The sequence below is a fragment of the Lutra lutra genome, chromosome 8 (assembly GCF_902655055.1).
Source record: "Lutra lutra chromosome 8, mLutLut1.2, whole genome shotgun sequence".
NCBI classification, from domain to species: Eukaryota; Metazoa; Chordata; class Mammalia; order Carnivora; family Mustelidae; genus Lutra; species Lutra lutra.
Window position 1 is genome coordinate 81,926,535 of NC_062285.1, and position 19,253 is coordinate 81,945,787.

Consider the following 19,253-nt stretch of genomic DNA (forward strand, 5'->3'; position numbering starts at 1 on the left):
TTGCCAGACACCAGCACTAAAGAAAATACTAAAGGCATTTCTTTGCCAAAAGAAAATTAGTCCCAGAAAAGTGAGGTCAAAATGACTTCAGAGTAAGGAATAAATAACAATGGAAAGAATAAGTATATGTATAAAGTATATATACCTTAGATATATCTCTCTATATATATATCCTTATATGCATATATGGATATATATACTTTATATATATATATATATATATACTTTAGATATCTCTCTATATATATATCCTTCTATATATACACTTTATATATACTCATATATATACTTTATAGACATACTTTATATATATATCTTTATATATATCTATATATATATATTTTTATACTTTAGATATATATCTCTCTATATAAGGATATATATCTCTATATAGAGATATATATCTAAAGTATAAGTATAAATTAATACTGACCGAACAAAATAATAATTTCCCTTAGGTTTAAATATGTATGTAGAACTGAAATTACAATGATAATACATAAAAAATAGAAAAGATAAAATGTAATTTAAATGGTTTAAATTCCTGGCATGACTGGGGGATGGCAAAAGTTATATTTTGTAACCAGACTCTATTAAGGTATACATATTGTAGTCTTGATGTAAACAGCAAAATGATAGTAACACAATATAAAATTAACAAGAAGTAGAGAAGAAATAATTTTAAAAACTATCCAAAAAGAAGACAATAAGGGAGAAAAGCACTTAGATGGAACGAAATTTTAAAAAATAATAGCAAGATGGTAAATGTAAAAACAAATTCATAAGTTACTAAATACAAATTAATGAAATATTCCCATAATAATGAAAAACAAAACAGAAGCAAAACCAATTATAAGCGCATGTCCTTATAAAATATAGGACACTGAAAGGCTGAAACACAAGGCCAGAAAAAGATATGTCATGCAAATGTCAACTAAGATGATGTAACCATGTTAATATAATTTTTAAAACAAAAAGCATGACCAGAAATCATGAGGGACTCTTAATGATAAAGAGATCACCCCAGTGGCGATGTTAAAAAATCTGTATGTATCTAATAAGAAATTGAGAAAATATATGGACAAAAGAGAAACAAAATCACGATCTGTTTGGTATAGCTCCCTTTGTTGTGACAGAACAAGCAAAGAAAATCAGTATGGAATATAGAAGACCCAAAGCTAATCTTTACTCACAGACCCATTTTATGATCCACCACATGGTAGACTGTGCTAAGTATTCTATTGCATTTTGAAGGGCTGTGTATTTGGTAACTTTTCAGGGTTATATTTGGCGGGGGTGGGCAGAGGGAGAGAGAAAATCTTAAGAAGACTCCACATCCCGTGCAAACCCCAGGGTCAGAGGGGGCTCAATCTTACAACCCTGAGATCATGACCTGAGCCAAAATCAAAAGACAGATTAAGTTTAACTGACAGAGCCACCCTGTGCACCAAAGGGCCTATATATCATTTAGGTCACGTAGAAAACACTGCACTCAAAAATTGCCAAAATTTACTATACAGTGGACCATAAAGTGAGTCTTGATAGTTTTTTACAAATTAACTTTATTAAGGTATAATTTACATATAATAAACTGTATCTATCTTACATGTACATTCGATGAGTTTTTACATCTAAGCTTATGTTGCTTGGTATGGCACAAGATATTTCCGCTATACCAAAGAATCGACTCCTTCATTCCACCTTGCAGTCAACCCTCTTACCAATCCCAGACAACCACTAATGGCTTTCTGTTTCTTATGTTGTGTGGTGTCCTACATAAAGGTAAATCTCTGGAGCCAGACTGCCTTGGTGCGAACTAGTTTTGTGACAGCCTATACATCACTAAAGCTTTCTATCCCTCAGTTTTCTCATCTATAAAATGGAGATTATAATTATAGTAACTTCCTGCTAAGGTTGTCACGAGGATTAGATTAATGCATAAAAGGTGTTTATAAATATGCCTAGAACATATCATGTGCCTTTTAAGTATTAGCCGAATTCCTAGAGTAAAGATCTACCACTGTCCACAGGAACTTTGTTTAAAAACCTACCGTTATATGAAGAAGGCATAATGATGGCATGAACCACTATTTTCTCTGTTTATTATTTGCTATTCAGAATTTTAACAGAAAATATATTTATGAAAGCAACTTTAATCACTAAACACATTAGAAAATTCAGCTGAAGATGTAATTCATTTCCTTTACCAAGGCAAAACATATTTATTTTTTAGAGAAATGGGATAATTTAAGAGAACATATTTATTCAGAAAAGAGAAAAGTAGTTTGCATTATTGAACACATTCTGTAGCAAAATCTCTATTGGTCTAAGTAAATGAGGTGCCCATTAAGCAATAATAAGAGTAATATTATCTACTTCCAATTCTCACTCTTCATGTTCATTAGCCAATAAGAAGGCATCATTAATAGAGGGTACTCTTAAATCCCATCTTCAACACTCTGGTTTCCCTTGAGATTGTATAAATCTTTCACCTTTTAAATCCCATCTTCATAATTCATGCCCTAGATAAGGGAATTAAGTAAGTCAAGGAGAAAAAAAAGATTCTAACTCATTCCCTGTGAGTAGAAATTACTCAATCAAAAGGTAGTTTAAAATTAAATGCATATCTAGAACAGAACCAAGTATAAATGATGATTTTTTAATAAAAGTAAATAATTAGTGGGTTACTTTGTTTTAACCAAGTTCTAAAAACTATGTTCCAGTTACAATTAATAATATAAATTATGTCTCGCTGATATACATAAATATCTTCTGATAGCTTTATTTTCAATCTCCATGGTTCAGAGAAAGAATCTTAATTCATAATCAAGATAAACCACGAACCAAATTGAAGATCTTGATAAGTCAGAGAAAATGTGTAAGTACTATGGCATAAAGTATCAAGAGAAACAGATTATGTTGGTTTTTTTTTAGATTTTATTTATTTATTTGACAGAGAGAGATCACAAGCAGGCAGAGAGGCAGGAAGGGAAGCAGGCTTCCAGCTGAGCAGAGAGCCCGATGTGGGACTCGATCCCAGGACCCTGAGATCATGACCTGAGCCGAAGGCAGTGGCTTAACCCACTGAGCCACCCAGGCGCCCCCAGATTATGGTTTTAATTGAGTATTTTAACCTGAAGCTTATTTTTTAAAAATATCTATCAATGTCAAAACTTGGAACACTGAAAAAAATTAAATTAAAAAAAAATAGTATACCTGAAACTAATGTAACATTGTATGTCAACTATGCTTCAATTAAAAAAAGATAGTATAAATGTAAAAAAATACTTTGAATATGTCAACACGTAAATTTATATTTACCACTTATTCTTATATCATAAGAAAATATTTGAACAAAGAGGAAATAAATAAACCTGAATTTTTTTTTAAGCAAATGATCCTTAGGCTCAGATATAAAACTGACCATTCAACTTACTGTTTTACTTGGTATTACAGAGATAAAATATTAATTAAAAAATTGTATTTCATTTTAAGTACCTTAAGAGTAAGGCAAAGGTCACTGTGTAAAAATATATGTGCAGGACCATTTTTATGCCAGAAAATACACTCGGGAAACTAAAAAGACATACTAACACAACACAGTATATGGACTTTATTTGGTCCTATTTCAAATAAACAAACTGGAAAAAAAAAAAAAGGAAATGTGAATTAGACATTGGACAATCCTAGCAAATTAATTCTATTTTTATAGTGTGATAATCGAATTATTAAAGAAATGAAATGTTTACAGAAGAAACAATATAATTTCAAGGACCGAACATAATGGAGGTGGAGAGAAGATGAGTATTGACTGTGACAGAGGAAATGATCAGTAACATACTGACAAGTGGTCAAGTTGACCAAGAGGATACTGGGTTCATTATACAATTCTTTCCTTGTGCATATATTTGAAATTTCCCACAATGAGAGATTTTTTAAAAAGATTTTCTAATGGCCATCTTAGAGAAAATTTACTCTAACTGCATGAACACAGAAAGACGATAAAAATATTTAGGATTAAAGATGTATAAGTATTTACCCTCTTCATATACAGTTTGTGGGTGTTAATTCCAGCGTGAAATAAAACACACTTTGTGAGGTTCATGCCTATTCATTTAAAAAAAAATTGCATTCCCTGAAACTAACATTACACTCTATGTTAACTAACTGGAATTTAAATAAAAACTTGAAAAAAAATAATGCATCAAAAAAAAAAAGCTCATGGCAGGCGATACATTCCCTCAATTTGCAATTTTACAATGGCATTGTTTAAAACAGAAGACAGGGGAATTAGAAAAGACAGTAAGCTCTCAGAACACACACTATTCGGACCCTGCCAGGGACTTGTAACTGCGGTTCCTTTTTTTTATCCTCAGTTTTCTGACGTTGCCACCCGTTGGTAGTTTTTTTCTTTACACGGGTTGTGTCAAGTTAACCTGATGAAATTTCATGTCATGTGCTTCCTGTACAAACACCATTGTCTTGCAAGTTTAAAAACCGCACCTTAAAAAGAATGCAAGTGATGACTTCGGAGAAACTTGTAAACTGCTCTATGATGTTTGATGATAATCATGCCTACCAGTTTCAAGATGCTTTTATTTACTTGGTACCTGAAGAATTTGAGAAGCAAGTGATGACCTCGGAGAAGCTTGTAAACTGCTCTATGATGTTTGATGATAATCATGCCTACCGGTTTCAAGATGCTTTTATTTACTTGGTACCTGAAGAATTTGAGAAATTATTTTTCTTTTATCATGAAATCCCAGCTTCTATACTTTGAGGGCTCGTTTTGAAGATTTCCCAATCGCCGTTTCAGGTCCAGTCTGGTTTTTGCTTCAAAGGAACCCGTACACTCATTTCCCTTCAAACACTTTGATGTCACATGAGGGATAGTTGCTTCTTGCCAAAGTTTATCACAGTAAATGCAAGCTGTGCCTGTAGAGTCATAAAACCCAAAGAGCCAGACAAAAAGTGAAAAACCCAGTGAATCACTTGAGTGTTTCTATACAAGACTTAATTAGTTGAAAATAATATGTTTCAGTACATATATTTTTAAATATGAAACTAGAGCTCAAAAAGGAAAATCCTGATTTTTCTCTTGTGGTATATTTAAAGATAGGCAAATAGCAATAAAATGATAAATGAAGGGATGCCTGGGTGGCTCAGTTGGTTAGGCAGCTGCCTTTGGCTCAGGTCATGATCCCAGCGTCCTGGGATCTAGTCCCACATCGGGCTCCTTGCTCGTCAGGGAGCCTGCTTCTCCCTCTGCCTCTGCCTGCCATTCTGTCTGCCTGTGCTTGCTCTCTCTCCCTCTCTCTCTCTGACAAATAAATAAATAAAATCTTTTAAAAAAAATGATAAAAGAAATACAGATTGGTTTGGTATGAACAGACCTGAATACTCATTTGTACTCATAATATGTAACACTCATAAATATATCATATCATAATATATCAAAGACACAGGCTTTTTTTTAGTAAAGTTAAGTTTTTCCACTGCTTTTTTTTTTTTTTTTAGAGGAATTAGCTAACACCACTTTTTAAAAAGTATTTTAAAACTAATATTTCCCTATGGCATCTCCTGGGATAATGATATTTCATTTAATGATAATGAGGTCCTGAATTGCCATAAATCCTTAATGTTAAATGCAACAAACAATATATTTGCTGGACATTATTTGAAAGCCTTTTATATAATTGCTTTAGTCATGTTAATAGTAAATGCCTCCAGACTGTTTTCCCAATAGAAATCAATAACAACAGAGGAATTGATGGGGATATAAATTACAGTTTTTAATTCCAGTCCTTGATAATGCACGCTCCAAAAATCAATGAAGATTGTGGCAGTTCAGTTTCCAGTGATTAAGTAACCATTTAAATAAGGTTAGTGGTGGTAAATGGGCAAAAATCCCCAAACTCCAAAACACATGGAAGTCTGTGGCCCCAACATAGCTTTAGACATCCATCACTGGGTATGATAACACGACATCCATTTTCTTAAGTGGTTTTATTAGCTTCACCTACTTGTAGTACTTAATATTTAATGGCAAGGGAGAATTGCCAACAATTAGTTCCTGGAAAGTGGCCAATCCACCCACATTAAATTTATATTTGCCCAGCAGAATTTCCAAGGCCAGGGAAGTCACAAAAATGAATGAGAAAGTGAAATTGCTGATAGAAGGTATTGCAGGCCCATCGGCACAGAGGGATGAGAAGACTTCGTTTGAGTCACCTGAACGCGGTCTCCGACTGTAGGAAGGCCAACGGCAGCTGCAAAAGCGCAGTAACACATACCTGTCTGAACCTGAACAGGCAGAAATGGGCTCTCCCTTTTGATTAAAGAAAACATAGACATGAAAAGGCTGCATTTTAGGAATATATCCTAGGGCTAACTTATAATGATTGTAGCCAGCATCCAAATACCGAAATATTACAAAAGGCCAGGACACGTGGATTTGCCTGAGCCACAGACTCAGATTATATGTGTGTATTTAAATTAATAAAAAGATATGTGTGTTAGATAAGGCCTTGAAGACAGACAGAAGTTTGAGTTCTAGCTCTGCCATTGCAGACTTTTAGAAATGAATCTTTCAAGCCTTAGTTTTAAAAATGAATCTTTCAAGCCTTAGTTTTAAAACTGGTAATAGGCGGGGGCACCTGGGTGGCTCAGTGGGTTAAGGCCTCTGCCTTCAGCTCAGGTCATGATCCCAGGGTTCTGGGATTGAGCCCCACATCGGGCTCTCTGCTCGGCCGGGAGCCTGCTTCCTCCTCTGTCTCTGCCTGCCTCTCTGCCTACTTGTGATCTCTGTCAACTAAATAAAAATCTTTAAAAAAAAAAAAACTGGTAATAGGAGAACAATAGTTTTGGGTTTTTGTTTTTATTTTTTTAGGTTTTTCTTTAAACTCCAGTTAGTTTCAGGTGTATAATATAGGGATTTAACACTTCCATACATCAGCCCAGTGCTCATCACAGTGAGTGCCCTCCTTCATTCCCATCACCTACTTCACCCATCTCCCCTCCCACCTCCCCTCTGGTAACCATCTGTTTAGGGAACAAAAGGTGCATCTAATTTATCAGTTGTTGTAAGAGGTAAAATGGTGTACATTAAAATATATCACTGTTTCTGGAAGTTCTCCATAATTATTAACTACCATTCACGGTACTATAATCAGTTGTATACATGGTTTTCAGGTTGAGCAAAAACAAAGATACCTAATTAAATTTTAATCCGACATAAATAATGAATAATTTCTTAGCATAGGTATGTCCCATGCAGTATTTGGAACATATTTATTCTAAAAAATTGTTCATTGTTTATCTGAACTTAAAATTTATCTGGGTATCCTATACCTTGCCTGGCAACCCTATGCATACAGCAACGGGGTCAAGAAAATTCATCGATCTATTACTTAGTCAAAATCCTACTGGTAAATAAGAGCTCTATGTCAGTCAAACAAAATGTGCACATTGAAATTCCTACTCATTATTTAAAGAAATATTCTCTAAGCCTTCACTCAGTATCTACGCACCTTAACTTTGAAACTACAAAATTTACATTCTGATTAAGAGATGCTCCTCTTGGAGAGTTGCGCCTATAAAAAAGATCCAAGCGTCCTTGTGGAAAAGCTCCAGGCCTTCGAAAGGAGCATTAGCACAAACAACGGCTGGCTACAAGTACTCCAAGTCAGGCCTGTCTTCCCCGAGCCCCTGTGCTTTATCTTCTGCTTGGCTCCTGTCAGCCTGTGACCCCAGACGGAGCCGAGGACTTTGGCTCTCCCATTGATATCTCTTGTGCTACCCCAATATCTGGCCCCAGTCACGTCTCTGATTCTGTTTCAAATACATGCACTGTGGCTTTGGAATGTTGTCCATGTTTTCTCAGCATTTCCACTCCTGTTTTGTTCCTGGCTTGACTTTGCACCCTCTTCTCAGTGCCAATATCTTGCACAAGTCCATTTTGCTATGTTACCAATACAGGAACTGTTTTCAAAGCCCAAGCAGATTAGACTCTACAAATTAGTGCAAGAGCCAGATATAACAGGAACACTGATAGCAGCGAGAAATTATGGTTAACCACCTGACAGCAGTGATATGCTATAATAATAGAATGCCATTGGTTGAGAACTGACTGCAGCCAGTCTCCATGTTAGTTACTTAGCTACTTGGTCTCCTTTCATCCTCTTCAGAGTAGGCAATACACACCCATTTTACAGATGAAGAAAAGGAGATCCCACTGCTCCTGCGTGTCAGAGCTGGAACTGAATACTTCTCACTCTGTAACCACATGTTTTGACCACAAAAGGCTTCCTACTCAGTGAAAGAGGACATACAAAAGGAAAAAATTGTCATGAAACCCATAGGGTTATAGTCATGGACCACTGAATTATAAGTATAAATGGTGACACTTTGTGGGGTTTTTTTTTTTTTTTGGTTGTTTGTTTTGTTTCTTTAAAGATTTATTTATTGGGAGGGGGGGCACCTGGGTGCATCAGTGGGTTAAAGCCTCTGCCTTTGGCTCAGGTCATGATCCCAGAGTCCTGGGATCAAGCCCCATATTGGGCTCTCTGCTCAGCGGGGAGCCTGGTTCCCTCTCTCTCTTCCTGCCTCTCTGCCTACTTGTGATCTCTGCCTGTCAAATAAATAAATAAAATCTTAAAAAAAAAAAAGATTTATTTATTGGGGCACCTGGGTGGCTCAGTTGGTTAAGTGTCTGCCTTCGGCTCAGGTCATGATCCCAGGATCCCTGGGATCAAGTCCCATGTCAGGCTCCTTGCTCAGTGGGCAGTCTCGTTCTCCCTCTGCCAGCTGCCTTATTTATAAATAAAAATAAAAAATAAAGATTTATTTATTTATTTATGGGGGCTATTATTTGGGGGAGCTAGTATGAGGGGGAAGCAGAGGAAAAGAAGACAGAGTCTGAAGCAAACTCCATGTTGAGTGTAGAGCCTGAAGTGAGGCTCAACAGAGAGCCCTCCGAAGGGGGGGGCTCAATCTCATGACCCTGAAAACACGGCCTGAGTCGAAACCAAGTCAGTCACTTAACTGACTGCACCACCCAGGCTCCCCTTGTGATGATTCAGTGGCTCGAGACTACTACTACAATGCATGTGTTACAGACACTATGTTATTGTAGCACTGTATTCTTGGGCCAGATGGTCCCGCACAATCATGATGTAGTTCAATTCAGTATTGAATTTTAGAAGGCAGAATCATCACAAAACAAAACATTATTCAAAGAGACAGTTCAATGAGGTGACTGAACAAGTTTGGGTAAGACTGTCAAAGGACTGGGGTTTCTGGCTTCACTACCCTCTACTACTTATGAGAACTTGACCAAGTTTCTCAACTTCTTTAGGCCTTGGGTTCTTTTGTGAAATGATGGTGATAGTACCCACCTCATGGGTTGGGAGTGAGGATTAAGTGAGTGAGCAGGAGGTATGTTTAGCTCACCGACAGACATACCACAGTCTCTTAAAAAAAAAAAAACACACAAGGAATATGCAGCATATTCTAGACTTTTGTCCAAAATGGTGAAAAGGGAAGGGAAGGGAAGGGGAAGGGAAGGGAGAGAAAAGCTATTTTTTTAAAACAGCCAACCCTTAGCTCACAAGTGTCAGTTATTCTGAATGATCCATATGCTAAGGGTCCCTGATAGCAAAGCGTGTGTGTGTGTGTGTGTGTGTGTGTGTGTTTATATGCATACTGAACTATTGAAAACTCCAGTTTTCTTCAACTAATTTAAGATCCTCAAGAATCCTCATAGACCTAGGAGTTTGATCTTTTTAGAATCCGAGGAACTGCCGTCTAAGTGTGGGCGCCTGGGCCCTTTATCAGTACTATACTCTACCACTTTCTACCTGTATACCTGCATCTAGACCAGTATCAGTATAGATCTAGAGATATGAATACAGACACAGATACCTATTCTCTATATGCTACACCTACACCTATCTACTACAGACCGGCTCTTCAGCTAAGCAAACCCACAAGTAAGGGGGAAAAAATCTCCTAGAACCAAAGATATGATCCGGAAAAGAATTATGTCTAAACTATAAAAATGAAGACGGAACCACCTCCAAACCTCAGGGTTGACTTTTTTTAAGTGACAAATGCCCAAAAATTAAAAGTGAAGAAGAGATCAAAAGTGACATCTGGAATATTCTCCTTTGTGTGGCATTTTGGGAGTCAGCCGGTGTGGATCTGTTTGAGAGATGCTGCAGGCAGGTGGGGTGGCAGCTGGGGTGGGCAGAACCAGCCCTGGACATGGAGACCAAAGACTGGGACTCTGATCTAGTCCCACCATGCCCAGGCCAAGCCTCCTCAATCTCAGAAGTTCCAATTCCTCAACTGTAAAATATGAGCGGTACCGCCTCCATCAGAGGGCTCCTGCTGTAATTGCGGTTTTGTGTACAAAAGCTCTTAACACAATGTTTGGCACATTGTTGGCACATAAATATTAAATGACGTGGTTGAAAAAGGTTCAACTCTGCCTTTGCTCTTGTGGAAAGGGTTAGTGATAGTTAGGATGACTGCTCCTGGGGGATTCGCCTAGTAGTTTGAATAAAGAATTGGAGAAACCTTTCTGGAAAGTTTACAACATGAAAGGAGGGAAATGCCATTCCAATATTTGGGAACTTATAGATTTATTCCTTTTGACATCCTTCTCTAGTTTAAACCAATTGCTGAGTAAATTATCGAGGTATTAAGGTCATAGAAAATCTTCCCAGTGCAGTTTCTTAATGTGTATCTAGAAATGAAGTTCCTTGGTACCACTAATCTGTACACTTAAAAATGGTAAAGAAGACAAATTGTATGTTTATATGTATTTTACCACAATAAAAAAAAATTGGGGGGGAGTGACTATCGGAATGATGGGCAAACATAGAAAGGGCTATTATGACTATATATACATGAAAAAATTTTTCTGTGTTTTTCTTCTGTTTAAGAAACTTAAATTGATATCTGGAGCCTCTTCATCACAGCGTTACTATTCTTTTGGAGTCAAAGATTTTGCATTTTCTTTTCATTTTCTAACATTCCTGATCACACAGCCTCCAGCTTCAACTAAAACCAGGCTTGACTAAAATAACAGTGGCATTACCTATAACGTTGGAATAAAAAAGTTTTTTCACTGAAAAAAATATTTCAATCGAAAGCCTTAATAATCATAATAATTAAAGTACTTATTATCAACACTTTGATTTGAGTAATATCATATGGGAAGGGTGGAGAGGGTCAGAGTACAAAATGATAATCCAAACATGGATGAATTCCAGAACACCTGCCTAGAATATCATAGGATTAAGACTTCTGCAACAGACTAGAACACTGAAGTTAATCTACCTCATGGCATTCTGTGAACCCAGTTCAACTAGGTTGCCCAATGCTCCCTTTGATGTAGTTTTATTTGTTGTACAGATATTATATGAAACTATGTAAGATTCCTTGAAGACACATCTGGTGCACATTTAGTGATCTTCCATTAGCGGTCTGAAAGTATGTGTGTATCTAATCCAATCAATTTTAAATATACTCTACTCCATTAAATTAAAATGTAGAGAAAAAATTTAATGTAACCTTTCACTTTGGTATGTTACTATATAGCTATTGTTTATACGGCTGACCTTTGGACAACATGGGTTCAAACCTTCCAGCTCTAATGACATGTAGATTTTTTACAGTATAGAACTGTAAATGTATTTGCTCTTCCTTGTGATTTTTAAAATAACATTTTTTCTGGCTTACTTTATTGTAAGAATACAGTATGTAATACTGTTAATTGATTGTTAATGTTATTGGTAGGGCTTCCAGTCAACAGGAGGCTATAGGTAGTTAAGTTTTTGGAGAGTCAGTGGTTATATATGGATTTTCGACTGCACAGGGGTCAGCATTCCTAACCCTCGTGTTTTTTCAAGGGTCAACGGTTAGGTTTTTGGGTATAATTCTCTATTGTGTCTTTTTAACTTAATAGAATGTGATAATGTCCAATGCTGTTCACAAAAGTGTCATAATTGTCACTTGGAAGAGTTACAGATGCTTCCTTTGCTGGTATATGATGATTTGCATAAATATTTTTCTATAGTTGGATATTTGGGTAGTTTACAATTTGAAACTGCTAATAAACAAATAAATGCTGCAATGAATATATTCTTCTATATATTTTTTGCATTAATTCCATGGGACAAATCCTCTTAATCAAAATATTTGTCTATGTTATACATATCCTCAAACCGTCTTGCAAAATGATCTTATTATGTTCTGCCGTGAGATAGTAGAGTTGTTACTGTTTTCCTTTATTTTGTTGATTTAAAAAGTAAGTAAATAGTGCTTTGTTCTTTTAATTAGTTTTTCTTTGATGACTAAATATTCAGTTAAAATCCAAGGTTACAAATTGTAAGAGACAAAAAGCAGCTCCACTCTCATAACAGTTGATAAGCAAGAAACAAATAATTCACCTTTTCTTTACATATTCTTCCAAGGGTTAGAGATATTTCTTCACTTCCCAGACTTAAATTTTTTTTTTAAAGATTTTATTTATTTATTTGACAGAGAGAGATCACAAGTAGACAGAGAGGCAGGCAGAGAGAGGGTTGGGGAAGCAGGATCCCTGCTGAGCAGAGAGACCGACGCAGGACTCGATCCCAGGACCCTGAGATCATGACCTGAGCCGAAGGCAGCGGCTTAACCCACTGAGCCACCCAGGCGCCCCTTAATTTTTTTTTTTTAATTCTGCTTTATATCTTTCATATGATACTTTTTGTACCTAATATGAACTTAAGTGTATTTACTATTGACAGTAACACAGTTTGTAAGGCATAATAATGAGAAATAGACATCACTTGTATGTTATTTATTTAAAACTGGGTAGAACTTAAAATTATATGTGAGACATTGATTCTTAAACATTTTTGCATGGTGGGGAACTTGGGAATCTGTCAAAAGCTGTATATCTTTTTCTTTACAAAATTTGACAGACTGCAGGAGACTGAATATTCTCACGAAATGATCTGTGAACCTAAACCTAAAAGCCTGTTATGCCTCCCAATATAGTATCTTCATCCTTAATAGAACTTTTTAATTTTAGCCGGGTACATGACTGCCCAGAATAAAGATTCTACCTCCCAGACTGAAGCATAGTGCAGCATATGATTGAACACTGGCCAGCGAGATATAAACACAGTAGGATGCGCCTATTCTGTAAAGTCAGTGGGCATACCTTCCTTCCTCCTCTTCCTCCTTCCATCTATTGATGCCTAGAGTTCAAGGAGCCTTCTTGGCTCGTGAGTTGGTAACCATATACTGCGGGTGGCAGAATGACGATGTCAAAGAAGCCATAGTTTCTGACGATGGTGGAGCCATTCCACAGCCCTGCACTCTTAGCCCTGTACTTCATTTTATGGGAACGCAATAAAGCTCTATTTTGTTTAAGCCACTGTTAATTTGGATTTTCTGACATTCACAGCTATATCTAACCCTAATTAATAGAGGGACATACTTACAAGTTTACAATGAATAAATGGAAGAGCAATTTTTAAAATTTGATTTCTTGGGCCATATAAGCTTCCAGAAGATGTCATCCTGCCATTTTAATCTCCCAATTTTAACAGTAAATCTCGTGCAACTTCAAATGTTCTTTAGGGCACTTGTGTGGCTCAGTCAGTTAAGCACCCAACTCTTGATTTAGGCTCAGGTCATGATCTCAAGGTTGTGAGATTGAGACCCGCATCAGGCTTAGTCCTGGGTATAAATTCTGCTTAAGATTCTCTCTCTCTCCTTCACCTTCTTTCTCTCTTCCTCTGCTTCTCTCCCTCTCTTAGAAAAAGTTCTCTAAAGATAATCTAGAACTACAAATTTGGCTTGAAAACTAATTAATTATAACAATTTTGACATTTCTTTTTAGAGATACTAGTAAGCATGAGATTACTTAGTAGATTGAACCATATTAAATTGCCCATATTTGACCATGTTTCCTACAAGAAAATTGCAATTTAATACACTGACCTGGTCATAATGTGAAAGCTGGTCTGCAAACACTATAGCCTCCATGTTAGTAGTCATGAACATCCTTTCTTCCACAAGGCACAACTGAATTTAAAAAATGAAAATAGGGCACCTGGGTGCTCAGCCATTAAGTGTCTGCCTTCGGCTCGGGTCATGATCCTGGTGTCTGGGATCAAGTCCTATATCGGGCCCCTGCTCAGTGGGGAGTCTGCTTCTCCCTCTCCCTCTTCACTCTCTCTCTGTCAAATAAATAAATAAAATCTTTTAAAAAATACACTTATAAAAAAAGGTGAAAATATTCACAGTTCATGTTTTAAAAATTAGTCTTATGTGTATGTGTGTTTTTATAAGGATAAGGGAAATGCAATCTTTGTAACTGCACTTACTTCTGTTACTTAAGGGTTTTTTTTTTTTTTAACTTTGCACTAGAATTTCAAAAACCTGCATAAAAAGACTTTATTTATTTGACAGGCAGAGATCACAAGTAGGCAGAGAGGCAGCCAGAGAGAGAGAGGTGGAAGCAGGCTCCCGGCTGAGCAGAGAGCCTGATGTGTGGCTCATTCCCAGGACCCTGGGATCATGACCTGAGCCGAAGGCAGAGGCTTAATTAACCCACTGAGCCACCCAGGTGCCCCTGCATAGTATACTTCTACTGCAATACTTGATTATAAGTTTGTGGGCTTTAAGCACATTTTGTGTAAGATTTGTGTTAGGTCCCCCAATAATGGGGCCGTGATTAAAGGAGCGAGACTAAAACAAAGCAAAGGTCTAGCAAAGCTTTATTTCGCGCCAAGCATCAAGAATCAAACCGAACGTTTGGGGCCGCACCTCTTACAGAGAGGGTGACCTCTCTCTGTTTCACAGACTAGCTTTTAAGGGCAAAGGCTATGTGGTTGGGCCTGGTCACGCACAGGTGGCCAATGAGATTGTAACACACAGAGGAAGCTCCACAGTCATGCTAGGTCACACATAAGTGACCAATTGAATTACAATTTACCCTATAGTAGACATTTGACCTAGCCTATCACCTTGGTCAGATTTGGTGCCCAAAAGGCTCCCAAAGGGTGGGGCCCAGGGGCGCCTGGGTGGCTCAGTGGGTTAAGCCGCTGCCTTCAGCTCAGGTCATGATCTTAGGGTCCTGGGATCGAGTCCCGCATCAGGCTCTCTGCTCAGCAGGGAGCTTCCCTCTCTCTCTCTCTCTCTCTCTGCCTGCCTCTCTGTCTACTTGTGATCTCTCTCTGTCAAATAAATAAATAAAAATCATAAAAAAAAAAAAAAAAGGGTGGGGCCCATACTCCTTGGTAACTAGGTAGACAATATGCGCCCCCCTACTGATTGGATGTCTCTACCTGGCCTGACCCACCCTTGTATTTGGGCTTTGTTACCTGGGACTGGTTTCTGGGGACTTGTTTTTAAGTAAGTCCCCTGGGGGAAGGGGAGCAGGGACAGTTTAAGGGTTAAACAACAAGGTTATTGTTTAACGGATGGAAGTGCTCTGGCTAAATAGGTCCTTACATTTGGAGTACCAAATACTAAGGAGTGGTTTTAGGCTTGAGAGACAAATTGACTTGAGTGCCACCACAGACCAGTAACAAAAAGTAAGAAGTAACAACAAACCAGTAACGACAAAGGTAAGAAGTCTCTAGGCTCTGGGGAAGCAAGAGGCCAGGCTCTGCCATTTCAAGCTGGGTGGAAGGCGGGGTGGCTATTGTAACACTCCATGTAAGTGACATTTATTTGCTTTTCTTCACTGATTGCGTAAAACATTCTTCCTACAACATTTTCTCAAGGGAAAGAGGTTAGGAGCTTTGGTACTTCATCACAGTTTTATGTCTTTCCCACTTTTGTTAAATGTGAGGTTTTGGACGCCCAAGAATGTAGTTTATAAAACAGAAAATTTATTCAGAGGTTTTCTTTGGTTTTCGATGCCATTGCTTGATTAATTAAGGCTATGAATACATTTTTACACAAAACATTCTACTCACAATTTAGCGAATTTAAACAATTTTATGGTGTCTTTAAACAATGTTTGGTCTCCATTAAAAACTTAACTAAACATCTTCAAATCTGTGAAGAGAAGCAGAATACACCATCCCAAAGTATGCCTCTTTGGCATATGGATTATTTTAAACTGGCTATTTTTAAGAAACAACTTTCCACGGAGTTTGTAAGAAACATTTACATTTAAAAGGGAAATCTCCAATTGTAAGGGTATCTCTTCCTCTCTATACTGGAAAGAAGGTTGATTCTCCAGAAACTCTTATCAATGCAAAAGGCATTAAGCCTTAAATCTGCATAATAACTATATGATTGTTTATTATGTTTTTCCTGATAACCTCCCAGAACCAGCCTTGTCCACCCACCTGCCTCCAATGTCTTTGACTTTAACTGGAGACAATATTTAAGGTGATGGTTTAGATCATTTCAGGTAGTTAATTATTTTCCCTGGGTATCTCTCCTGTATTGAGGAGGCATATAAATTATAACATTTTTGCTTGTTTTTCTCCTGTTAATCTTTTTATTAAAGGGGTTTTACCCAAGAACCTAGTAGGGTAGAAGGAAAATTATTTTTCCTCCCTTCCATCTATATCTAAAAATTAAACAACTTCTTCTCCTTCTTCTCCTCCTCCTTCTTCTTCTTCTTCTTTTAAAATTCTACTTCTTTTTTTTTTTTTAAGTATATTTATTTATTTGGCAGCAGGAGGGATTACAATTAGGAAGAGAGGCAGACAGAGAGAGGAGGAAAGCAGGCTCCCGCTAGGCAGGAAGCCCGATATGGGGCTCGATCCCAGGACCCTGAGATCATGACCTGAGCTGAAGGCAGAGGCTTAACCCACTGAGCCACCCAGGTGCCCTAAAATTCTACTTCTTTCTAAGTGCTTCATTTATCTGACTGAAGAACCTCCTCAGGTACTTAAGTACTTTTCAGAAAGCTAATGAGAAAATTTTAAGATATGGTTCATTATATGCATTATGTTTTCAAAATATTTGATCTTAATGGACTTCTGTATTCTTTTCATATATTTCTCTTCTCTTAGTTCCCATAACTTTCACAGATTTCAAAATGACATCCAGTTGACCTATCTTATATGTTATTATGAAAATTAAATGAGTTAATATACGTCAAGTCCCTCTATCAGTGTCTGCTTCAGAGGAAGCTCTACGTTACCTTAAGTGCTTTATCTGACTAATCAGTCACAATTTCCAGTGTCATTCTCTGGCCAACGATTTGTCCCACAGTGGTCATAGGGTGGTTCCCATCGTGGTTCCAAATGCTAAATCACTGGCAGCAGCCTGAGAATAAGTCAGCCTTAGATAAACACGTAAGACTTCACAGGCCCAGTAAGACTGGACTGTTCCGAGTGGGGACTGTTTTCTCTGTGCACGTGCGCACATGAGGGAGAGATTTTAGTTTAATTCTGTTTCATTTTCCTAAATTGGATCACAGGCTATGCACTTTGTTAAACTGGGTAGTTTAACAAAACCCCTCAGAAGGGACGCCTGGGTGGCTCAGTCCATTAAGCCTCTGCCTTCGGCTCAGGTCATGATCTTGGGGTCCTGGGATCAAGCCCCACTATTGAGCTCCTTGCTCGGCAGAGAGCCTCCTTCTCCCTCTGACTGCTGTTACCCCTACTTGTGCTCGCTCTTTCTCTCTTCTCTGTCTCTCTTGTGAATAAACACATAAAATCTTAAAAAAAAAAAAAAAACCTAAAAAGTTTGGAGCTCTTCTCCCTTATCTATTCCTCCATATATATCACTGCCAAAGAGAAGAAAAAGTTATTCTATTTTTTTAAAGGTCAGAAAGGACTTACTGAACACAGTTTGTTGGGGAATAAAATCCTAATGAGAAGGGAATAAAAGATAGATAGGGACAAGTGCTCTTTTGGTTTTCCTTTCAGGCTGCTTCCCATGGCAGTACTTTTAATTTCCTGGGCTTACCTCCACTAATCAGGTTTAGCAGTCAGGTACTGCAACAGGAAGGAGAAAAGAGTATACACTGGGAGGAGAGAGGTTCCGCTGCTAATTTATCACAGTGGTTTCCAAAAGGAACTGCTCACCAGAATCAGTTACAGAGCTTTTTAAAAATGCCAGATTCCCAAGCTCTTCCTTCATGTCCTGAATTGAAATCTCCTAGACTATCCTTGGTAGCACTTGGGGATTGCTACCTAGCCAGTTGGGTACTGGATCATGGCTTTAGTCTAACCATCAGCGCAAGTGACCGGGACAGGATTTGGTACCAACCTAGTAACAAGAATATTTCTTTCCGGGGATCATCAAGTTAGATACAAATATGACTGAAGTAGACTACAGTCACGAGATAGAGCTGATTTGGACTTGAAGATTTAAATTGCAGACCCAATTTCCAGACTTGAAGATTCAAATCTCCTTTTATGAGATTAGATGAACAGAGAGACAACTATGAATTGTGCTCTTTGAAAACTGAAAATTATAGCCAACTCTGCAGATTTTATTATCACCATTTACCAATTACAATACTATAGTAGCTACCATTTTTACATCCATGCTATGTGCTCTGCACTATGCACAATTCCATTCACAGTTCACCTCATCGAATACCCATAACCACCTCTTGAAATTGATAATTACACCCATTTTAGAGGCAGCAAAATAAAAATGCTTAAGAGATACAATAACTTGCTCAAGACCACAGGACTCAGGACAACACTCAGGTTCATCTGCTACCAAAGACTGTGCTATTAATTACTTCATGAAACTGCCTCTTTACATTATTTGTGATGAGGTAAATTATCAAGGTATCCAGAATAGATATTTCATCTATCACAATGACAAACGTATATTGATACACCTACATAGTAGTGTCGTTCATTAAAGAGGTCATAATTAAGTTGAAAGTACTTCTTTTCTTTTCTTTTTTTTAAGTTGAAAGTACTTCTAAATTTTTATTCTCAAACTTAATAGGAAAGCAGTGTGCAGAAATAGTGACAGAATTAGAACTTAAATTTAGAATTTATACTGTATTTCTCTATAAATTTATATCCCCAATTCAAAGACATCAATCCATAAGAAAAATGAAACAACCCAGTAGAACACTGGACAAAGTATACAATCTTCTGTTAATCACAGAAAAAGAAAAAAAAGACATTGACCAAATCTATATTAGAGATGATTAATCTTATTAAACTGACTATAATTTAAATGCCCATCACAATAAAATATTTAAACATGGGTTTATCCACATGCTGGAGCACTATATAACCATTTACATGAAT